This window comes from Prionailurus bengalensis, chromosome C2 (assembly GCF_016509475.1).
Source record: "Prionailurus bengalensis isolate Pbe53 chromosome C2, Fcat_Pben_1.1_paternal_pri, whole genome shotgun sequence".
In the NCBI taxonomy this organism is placed as follows: Eukaryota; Metazoa; Chordata; class Mammalia; order Carnivora; family Felidae; genus Prionailurus; species Prionailurus bengalensis.
The window spans coordinates 111,752,464-111,763,634 of NC_057350.1; the positions used below are offsets into that span (position 1 = coordinate 111,752,464).

The following is an 11,171-nucleotide window of genomic DNA, read 5'->3' on the forward strand; positions in this document are numbered from 1 at the left end:
AAATGTTATATTTTATCAATTAAGAAATCCTATAAAGAGTGGTTATTTCATTGGGAGACCCTTGTATAAATACAAAAATGTATAAATAATAGCATTGCTTAAGCTATAAAATAGATTCTTGGCAAGATTTGTATTAGACTGTGAGGCTTATATGCATCTTTACAATTTTTTTAATGAAGCTATAGTAACCTTCTTTATTATTTATTTTGAGACAGAAAGAGAGGATACACAAATGGGGAAGGGGCAGAGAGAGGGGTGGGGGGAGAGAGGAATCCCAAGCAGGCTCCACTCTCAGTGTGGAATCTGACACAGGGCTCGATCCCATGACCATGAGATCATGACCAGAGCTGAAACCAAGAGTCGGACACTTAATTCGCTGAGCGGTCCAGGAGCCCCAATAACCTCTTTCTTGCCCCATACCCCATATTGTTAAGTGCTTATGAATATATTGTCTCTGTCCCACAAGTAGAACTTATTTTTATTTTTATGCATCTGGAAAAGGTGAAGGGACAAAGTGATGAGTTGGAAGCCTTTTCTTAGGGGTTAGAGGGCCTTTGATAATATTTTAAAGCATGATCCAGTAATGGTTTATACAGATTAGGGTTAAAGATCCCGTCTGGTATAACAGTATTATAAAATGTGTTCAGTGGTTGTTAGCTTATTACACATATCTAAATATTTTATGATTGTAGATTCATTCTTCTGCATTCCTATGGAAATATCTTTGAAAGTTTAACCTATCTATCTATCTATCTATCTATATATATATATATATATTAGAAGCAATATGTTACAATTTATAGTGCATACTGTGTACTCACAAATATCCCTATAACATCTCTCATTTTGCAGCTTCATTATAACTGAATTTGGGTGCAGAAAGCAGTTGACATATAAAGAGTCTAAAGGTTAAAAACCACTTGAGGCAACGTGGTGAGATTAAAGTGTTCTGAAAAAATAAAATAGATAAATTAAAAATAAGGCCTTCAGGTTAGGCCTGGCTCTGTCATTAAGGTAATTCACTGTCAATTCAGGCAACTGAGTGAAGGCTTCTGGAGCACGCTCCCTTACAGATGTCAATCAGAATGATAGCTGTGAGTGTCTCAGACACCAAATAATTGTGGAAATGGCCAGGGTTAGGCAAAAGTGATGTGGAATCTGGTGAACTGGAGACCACCTGCCCTGCCCAAAGGCATTACATTAAAAATATTGGGGCACCACCAAAGAGTCGAACGCTGTGCGCTGGGTCCAGGATGATTTGCACGCCCTGTTCGCAGCAGTTTCCAGCCACCACGGACAGGAGAGTCCTGGAACACCAGTCTCACGTGATGATGCCGCATGTCCGTGCTCACATTGATAGTAAACAGGATAAATATCATTCCCATGACAATTGGAATAAAGATGAAGTTGAGGGTAGTGACCTGTAGTAGGCAGCAGTCCTGGTCTGGGTTGGTATGAACATCTTTGTACTGAATGGGAGGCTTCAACCCTCCCATACACTTGCTCTTTAATCTAGGGGACTGTTTTTTGAACTTAAAGTTGAATTCCCACACATTGGTTCCTGTTTGTTCCCAACAATCTTTCTGCACCAGAAAAGTAAGCATTTGGAATTCTTTAATGTGCTGGGAGTACTTTCTGGAATGGCTGGATTCTTGGAGATTCGAGCAGCAATTGGCTCATACATATGGTACAGAGATCGGATCACACATGCCCGGAGACAGCGCAGCTTCTCCATGGACTCTGGTCGCAGGCGCAAAGGCAGAGAGGCATCCAGCATGTAGTGCCTTTGGTACAACCTGGTCCAAAAGGCAGCCGTGCAAGTGACAGTCCAGCCATTCTTACAAATCAGGGAGAAATTCACAATGTCCTCAGGACGGATATAGGAGGCCAGCAATAGCCAGATATCCATGGGATACTCTTCTCCTCCAGCCCCGTCCAGGTCTTTGTGCCTCTTGCTCTTTTTTTTTTTTTTTTTCTGGAAACCGTTCTCTCATGGATGCACAGCATTCGACTCTTTGACTGGTGGCATCCTCAGTACCCATTCTCCCTGAGGATATAGTTACTGCTTCTCGTCGCTGAGTGCAGCCCTGTGCTGGGCCAGTCCATTAGTAATCAGATTCCGGTTTGGAAGGGGCGTCCGGATTGTGTATCTGGTCAGTAACGCACGTGCTCTTCCAGTTCCCCGGGGTTCCTGGTAGCGGAAGGAGAAGGATTGAATTGAGAGGAAAAACAACTATGATTTATAAACATATTTTAATGTAAAAAATGTGCATTTGAAAGGAGAAACCTGGCCCCATTTTCTGTGTTAAACCCCATTTGGTGCTATTGAGTTTGTTGTTCTTTATTCTTTTATCCCAGCAAAAATGGATGATCTTGCTCTAGGGAAAAATTAAACTCTTAAATCTCCAAACAAGGAAGTTTCAGCCTTCCCTTGTGATCAGAGAGGAGCCTTAGAGGCCTAAAACTGTTGCTACTATTGCTTCCCATTAAGCTCCCCCTCAAATTCAAGTGAATATTTTCTCTTCTCCCTTTACCCTTCTCCAGAAATAAAGCAGGTGACATCGTTTTCAGAAAAAAAATATTGGGGCACCTAGGTGACTCAGTCAATCAAGCGTTTAACTCTTGATCTTAGCTCAGGTCATGATCTTGCAGTTTGCATTCAAGCCCCACATCAGGCTCTGCGCTGACAGTGCAGAGCCTGCTTGGAATTCTCTCACCCTCTCTTTCTGCCCCTCCCCCACTTGTGCGCGCACACACACACACACACACACACACACACACACACACACACACGCCCGCTTGCACTCTCTCTCTCAAAATAAATAAACTTAAATACGTTGAAGCATGGTGATAACTAAAGTATCTCTTTTAGCTCTAACAATATGTGCTTTTGTATTGAATTCTCAGAATCAACATGTATTTATTAGGTACCTAATAAATTTGTTATGACTTGTGAGGGACAACATAAAACTATGAATAATGGTTTCTGCCTTTGAAGCATATAATTTAGCAAAAGAAATAAAACAGGTTAAGGAGATGAGAAGGCTAGTTCTTCAAGTGACACAAGGAAAGCATTCTAAAAATAGCTTTGCCTCCTCTCAAAAAAACCTTGGGTGTGCTGTCATCACATGCTGTAGGCACTTGCAGAATGGAAATACCCTGTAGTGTGAGGGACTAAAGAAAGACCATTGAGGAGGTAAAGTTTAAGTCCAAGATTCAGATGTAAGATCTGGACCAGGAGAGAGTGCGGTGTCCTCAAAAGCAGGGAGTTTAACTTCAGGAGACCTGCTGTAAGCCCTAAGCAATCTGGCTGTTTTTGTTTCTTAGATTTTTGTTAATGGAAGATTCTTGTTGGCAAAGTTACTACTAAAATTGTCACTTAGACGCTGAATATTTTTGATACATTCTGGTGTTGGTTGTGGTATGTACATTTCAACATTGAAGCTAGAAAGTTGGTGAGTAAGAACAGACTTGGTGAATAAACATGTTCATTTGATCACAACAAAATAAATTTATCGCCATTGTATTTGCATTTTTACCCTACTAAGCATCTGTTTTCTCTATATCGTTGTCTCTAGATATAATCTTTTTCTTCAGCAAAACACCTTTCACCATTGTCCCCAAATGCTAGGAAATGTGGAATGATGAGGCAAGATGTATCCAGATAGATGGCCTAATAATGACTAACTGACATGCTTTTAAATTTATAAGCATTTTTACATGTATTTTAAACATTTGTTTAAAGAATTCCATAGTACACATTGCATTATCTTTCATTTACCATAAAGAAAAGATACAAAAAAAAGATTCAAAAGAGAATCCATTTGCATGTCTATTAAGTATGATTAACACTGTCATGCACACAGTAGGATGCAACTATAGAAACCATTATTAGACCTAGTAGATCGCATAGTCTATGCCTGTGATGACTTTCATTTCTTCAGTAACTATTTATAGAGCACTCAGTGTGCCAGACATTATTCTAATTTGTGAGCATACAATAGTAAACAAGACAGACAGGTTATTCCTTTCTATATTCTACAAAGATAGTTTGCCCATAGTTCACCAATCTAGGACTCAGATCTTCAGATTGCCAGGCTGTGTTCTTTCCACTAGAATGACTGTATCCATATATATACTTGAATATTAAAAAAAATTTTTTAATGTTTATTTCTGAGACAGAGACAGAGCATGAGTGGGGGAGGGGCAGAGAGAAAGGGAGACACAGAATCAGAAGCAGAGTCCAGGCTCTGAGCTGTCAGCATAGAGTCTGATGCGGGGCTCGAACCCACAAACCGTGAGATCAGGACCTGAGACGAAGTTGGTTGCTCAACCGACTGAGCCACCCAGGCTCCCCTATACTTGAATATTTTTAATGGTAGTTAAGGAATCTACTCTGATCCAGGGTGGGTAAAAACAAAAATGTTCCTAGAGTAGAATGAGGTATCTGAAATATGTGTCGAATTTAAGTGAAATCACCAAGATGTTTATGACAGGAATAAATGCTCAGGGCAATTGCAGCTGCCAAGAATGGATATTATTTTGCCTTCGTGGTTGTGTGACCAAAGAACTATATTCTCAGATGTAGTTTGCTCTGTCTAATTTGGGAGCCCTATGTTACAGAAAGATGTACTGCAAGAATAAAGAAGACCATGTATTGAGCAATATAAAAACTTAAGGGAACTTCTCTCTCTATATGTATATCTATGTATATGTAGAGAGAAGCTCCCTATATATATATATGTATATGTGCAACTGTCTTTTACAACAGTGATTCTGGATACATCCTTATCCTTTCACTGTGATAATATAATGGGAGCCAAGCATTATTCAAAAATAAATGACAAAACCATCTTAAATAGAACTAAGGTTCACTGAGAGATTATTTCTGCTGACTAAGCATATGGAAAAGACACTTTATTACTTCAATTACTCCAGCAAGATCACACCTGGTGTTAGATGCATGGTTCAAGAACTTCAGTGCATTAGCTTAGCAGTTAGGTTATTAATCATGGGTGTCAAGCCCGTTCTGCTAATTAACCTTAATTGAGCTCTCTGTTATGGAAGCACCATTACCAGTGAAACAACTTAGCAACAATACCGAAATAACAGAGCATAGTAAAACTCAGGATTAACATTACTTCCTGTGCTTGAATACCAATGCCCAATGCACTTTGCTGTAATACAAAATCTTGTATCTTCTATAAAAGCTTAAAAAATACATAGAGTAAAAATTGGTAGAATATGTATAAAATGTGCATAATAAGGTGACTTGGAAAGCATTTTGAAAACAACTTATGTGTTTGCATCGAATATTTAAAAGCAAGTAGAATATACCATTTTTAATAAAAATAAGAATTTTTAAAGAATCAAAGATTAAAATCTCATATCATCCATTAGTTAATGTGACTGTAAACCTAGTCATGCTTGAAACCAAATCTTTATTTCATTTATGTTCAGTATTACTTCCAATAGTGCCACAAAATGTCCATTAGAATAGAATTCTTCAATAGGCAGCTTTATTAATCTGCCCAGAGAAATGCAGTGCAATTAATTCTAAATTTGATAACCAGCAAGCACTTCAAGTGCTCAATAGGTTATTTATTAAAAAGCAAATCAAAAAGAAATAAGCTTCACTGCCAATGAACGGAATGCTTGGATTTAAAAATGGCCAGAAGGCTATTGGTATTAATAAGCTTTGTCAAATTCATTTTCAGACATGCATGGAGGAATTCATACTATTTTTCCATTCATGTCACAGTGTCTGTCAAGAGGAGAGCTCAGATACCTTGGGGAAAGCTTTCTATGTGCAAGTATTTGAAAATAGAAAGGCAAAGACAGACATTTAGCAGATTCACAAGGGAAGGGAAACCCCTGAAGAATCTTGAGGAAAATTAAAGCAGCAACAATGGAAGTGTTAGGAAAAGGTTTAACCATTGATGCAAATTTGGGCAAGAACAACGAATACAAATACTGGTGATACAAGTACTAGAAACTCAAAATCAGCATAAATAAAGATTTACATAGTATGAATGAGGCACCTCAGGCCATGGGTGAATATCTTATGGGCCATTCCTTTATGCTATATTTATAGAGGTAGAATGTAAACATCCAGGAAGTGGCCCAATTTCATTGGATAGTTATACAGATTCTTAACATTGACCACAGGGATTTAATGGAATCTGAAAAAAAAAAAAATTTCCACTCCTCTAAATGCCTAAAATCTGTGTTCAGATAGTAAACAGGTGCAACTACAGATAAATTACTTAAGTTCTGATCCCTCACTGGTGCTATCCAATAGACCTTTCTGTGATGATGGAAATGTTCTATATCTGTGCTGTCCAATAAGGTAGTCACTAGCCACACGTGCCTATTGAGCACTTGACATCTGGATAGTGCAACTGAGGAAATGAATTTTTAACTTTTGTCCTTAATATTAAATATCCCCATGTGGCTGGTGTTGGGCAGTGCAAACCAGCCTCAGATGATTACTTTTATGACCTAGCAGGAGTAATAGATCTGATTCAATCACGGTTCTTTCAGTTGGGAGGGACAGAAAACTCAAAATGTGAACAATAAGGAGAATGTATTGGCTCATTTTAACTGAAAAGTCTGAATGTAGGCAGTGTCTGGCATAGTTCATCCAGGGCTATTTTTTCCCCAGTATTCTCCTTTATTTTTGTGGTTGGGCAATGTCTTTATGCTAATTTTCCTGATGGTCACAGTCTGGCTGTTAGAAGCAACAGGAGTTACATGCTCCTTATTCATGTCTAATAGGAGAGGGAGAGAAAGAGCATTCCATCCCACAACTGCTTAAAAGGCCAGAGCCTTGCCCTAAAAAAAAAAAATCAACGTGTAGAGCCAGGAGAACGCTGTGTATTGCTTGGCTTACACCTGGTTTTCTGCCCATTCCCAAACAAGTTAACTTTGGCAAATGGAAGGAGATTTTTGATCAATGTTGCAACTAAAAGTTGGATTGGGGGAATGATGTTTTCTCAAAGAAAAATCTAGATGCTATTAGGATGTAGAAAGATAGGGAATGAATACTGATTAGGCAACTGATTATTTTCATCCAGTTACCTCCAAGAATTATACTCGATGATGTAATGTGGATAAAGCACCTAACAGTGCACCTAGTATGTTATAACCCTTCTTGTTCACATATGCCACCTTCTCTATACTCCCTGGGCAACTATCTTAACCCTCTGGTGTCTTATTTTTTTCGATAGAGAATGTATTATTGTTAAGATTCCTTTTAGCGCTAAAAATTTGTTACTGATACCTACTGGTGATATGTCAACTCAGGGCATAGGAATAGGTGTGTCAAAGGAGAGTTAATTACATTAGAAGGCAATGAATAGCTACAGCTAAGAAAATGCCATTGGATTCTCTGTAACCAGTGCAAGTGGCCCTGGTGATGGTCTTTCAATGAGTAGAGAAAAGAAGAAACAAGGGTGCTTATTTCTCATCTCCAGCTCCTCCTCGGCCCAGCTCTATTTCTACCACCCTCAAAGAGATGAACAGATAATAAAAACCAATGATATCTAGGCTTTAGCTGAAGAGCATGAGACTCACCTGAGACTCACCTTGAAAACTGACATGGAATTTGCTAGGCTGGGACTCAGGCACCCCCTCCCTTTCCTTAAGTGAGTTTAATGTATACTATGGTTGAGAAGCACTAAAATGATTTTCAGATAAACAAGAGGTGGAATCAAAAGACTATACTGCACTATTCAGGGTCAAGTAGCATGTCATAACTAAATGATAGGTAAAATAGCAACACAACTAATAGTAGAACTATGCAACATTTTTTTTCAAAAATATGTACAAAATACATTTTTCATTTGAAGAGAAAACAGTCAACTGGTTTCTCACTCTCAAGATTTTAAAAGCCTATGAATTCTATGAGAGATAAAGATTAAGTGGTATATTTCACTAACAAAGCCATAACAGATATTAAAACCAAATTAGAAGAAAAAAGAAAGCAGATCTGACAATTAGAAAATCAAGTCAGTAACATGGCAAGAAGTGTATAAAAAGAGCAGAGAAGACAGGAAAAGCATCCAATGGAAGCTATTAGAAAAGAGGAGATTGGAAGAACAAAGAGAAGCTGTGTATACGGAGGGAACAGAACACTCTGAAGAAACAAATTACATTATCATTGAAGATGATTTCGTGAAATGAAAGCAAGCATGAATCTTTCAGGTTAATTGGCCCACGCTGTCTCAGAAAAACTACATGATTTTAAAAATAGTGAATAATGAATCCTATCCTTGTGAATTTAATATATTTCAATGACAACCAAAAAAATCTTACAGCTTATGAGTACCTGTTCTCTATTATATTCCATTCACCTAAGCAGATGATACCTTGTAACAAATAGGTATCTGATGAATATTTTTTAAATAAACAGATCTTTCATTAAAATAACTGGCATATTATGTCATTAAAGATAATGATGCATTTTCTATATTTTGGAGGACTAAATGTCATCTAGAAATTTAGAAATTTTATTTTCATGTTTATGTTAAATACATTTTCAAATAGCATATATTCATGTATATATATTTAGTATGCTATATTCACATATACTGCTCACCCATGTATTTTTTTGTAAAATTTATTTTTAAGGTGTAATCGATCTAAAGAGGGAAAACAAGGCTGGCTCAGTTGGTTAAGAATCTGACTTATGCTCAGGTCATGATGTCACAATTTGTGGGTTCGAGCCCCGTGTCAGGGTCTGTGCTGAAAGCTCAGAGCCTAGAGCCTGCTTCAGATTCTGTGTCTCCTTCTCTCTCTGCCCCTCCCCCACTCACGCTCTGTCTCTTTCTCTCTCTAACATAAACATTAAAAAAATTTAAACAAGGAAAACAATACATAATTATAATTAAATTTTATAATCAGAAAAATTGAAGTTTTGCAGAATTTGTATTATGCTAACAAGTATCATTTCTACTTTATTAAAAATTCAAAGGAATTAACTTATTTTTTTTCTCAATTCATAATTGACTTTGTTCTGCTATTCTGAGGTTTATCTCGTCTTCTTTTTTCACACTTCTTGAGCACCAGTTTGATTTTAATCTTGTTTCTTCAATGTAGACCTTCACTCTGACCTCATAGGTTTTGTTTGATATGAAATATTTTTTTGTTATTTATCATGATTTGCAGTAGCAGTTTTAATTGCCTTGATCCAGTAATAGATTAGGGAAGAGGTTGTTTTAATTCCAAGTATTGCCACATGGATGAGTCTGTGGTTGGAGGATACTGTAGTCTCTGTTTGCATCAACTACAAATAAATCATAGAAGAGCTGGTGAAGAGTAGATTAAACATTAACAATTTATTATCTCACTTAAGTTCAGAAGCCTCCCAGGCATATTTCCTCTGATCTCACACACCCATCAATTACTAAGAAATAGAAATTGGATTATCATCTTTGATTCAGATTCATCATGGTTTATACCATGATGTTAAAGATGCTCAAACTGGCTTTTGATTTCCCAGCAAGAAAGGTGGGTTATTGCTGGATGTGTGGACAGCCAACAATATCTGCCTTACCAACAACAAGCAAGAGACTTGTATATAATCATATATAATCTTATTACATATAACATAGGATATGTGATTATATTTTATATACAATAATATAAATGTTACACATTATATACATGAAATTTCATAAAGTTACCTTTGGTTCCTCCAAATTAATTTTAATCTTTTGATCTACTCTGAAGAGTTCAGGAAAAGGTGCTAAAGGCATTTTTTTTTATTATACTGAAATATTTCCTTTATTTTCTTTTTTGTTGTATGATCTTTTTTGCTAAGGTACACCTCACCCCTATTAATTTGGAGTGTATTCTATTGTTTTACTGTTAGTTGCTTTTATACATCATAATGACCTACTTCCATCCAATTTTCTCAATTTATTGGCCTTTGAAGCAATAAAGAGTCTGTTGATTCTCCTCCATGGAAATGCAAAATAGAAGCCATATGAGCAAATGACTCAAACTGGTGACTGAATGGACAAAACAGGCACTCCCATGTATTTCTCATAACAGAGTAGATGTCCAAAGCCTTTTGGAAAGCAGTTTGGCTGTTCATGAAGTATTCATACTCCGTGGTTCAACAATCCTACTTCTAAGAATCTAAAAGAAATGCAGAAGGGCAAAAAGATGTTTGTACGATAGTGATTCCATTATGAAGAACCTTGTGTGTCATGGCAGAAAAATAGAGAAACAATATAAATGCACATCCACTTGAATATTATATATAATATATAATTTATTTATATAAAGGTGTATGTCTTGATAAAAAACATAAGTCTTAAAATGAGGAAAACCACTATGTGTTGACATAGAGTTCTCTGAAATGAAGTTAAAACGACTCAAAAACAGTAATGTATGATTTCATTTATGTTAAAATGTGTACAAAAGCGTAATGTCTAAATGAATAGAGAGTATTTTAGAAACATACACTCAGAAGTGTTATCCATCATTAGTCTTGGGGAAAGGAGTAGAAATAGGGGAAGTAGTAAGAGAAAATAGTATTTTATTAGATATTCTTTTTTAAATGTTTGCAATGAAAATATATTCATATAAATAATTGTAAAAAGTGGTTTTTAAAACCCATCTGGAAAAATAAACAGGAAAGAAAAATAGAAAATAGCCAGGAGAAGTCTAAAAATGAAGAGCAATAGGGTGGAAAAGATTCACCCTAATACATATTAAAATATTCTTGACAGAGATCATTTTGTAAAAGATTTGATCATTACCTCATACTATCCACCTAAATAAATTCTAGATTTGTCACACATTTAATTGTAATGACAAAACCAGAAAATCAATAGAAGGAAATCCAGCTTGCTTAGTTATTTTGGGTTTGGAATGGTCTTTCTCAACATCAAACTCCAGCCAAGAACCAGAACAACAAATACTATATGGTTTGACTACATAAAAATTAAAGCATTCTGTATGGATAAAGACTGTAAAAAACGACACAAATTTAAAAGTATTTACAACATGAGTAATAAAGTATTAATAGCCTCGTATGCAAAGAGTTCTTAGCAAGTAATGGGTAAAAGATAAATGTGCCAAAGAAAAGGGCAAATAGCATGTGGGTAGATCAGGCTATTTTTCCTGTCTTGGAAATGACAAATTGCAAATTTTTCCATAGC

The 11,171-nt window shown here is 36.4% G+C and overlaps 1 pseudogene; it reads right to left on the reverse strand.

The window, feature by feature from the left end:
• Positions 1 to 1,195: 1,195 nt before the first annotated feature.
• On the reverse strand, positions 1,196 to 1,990 carry LOC122491019 (annotated as a pseudogene).
• Positions 1,991 to 11,171: the final 9,181 nt, after the last annotated feature.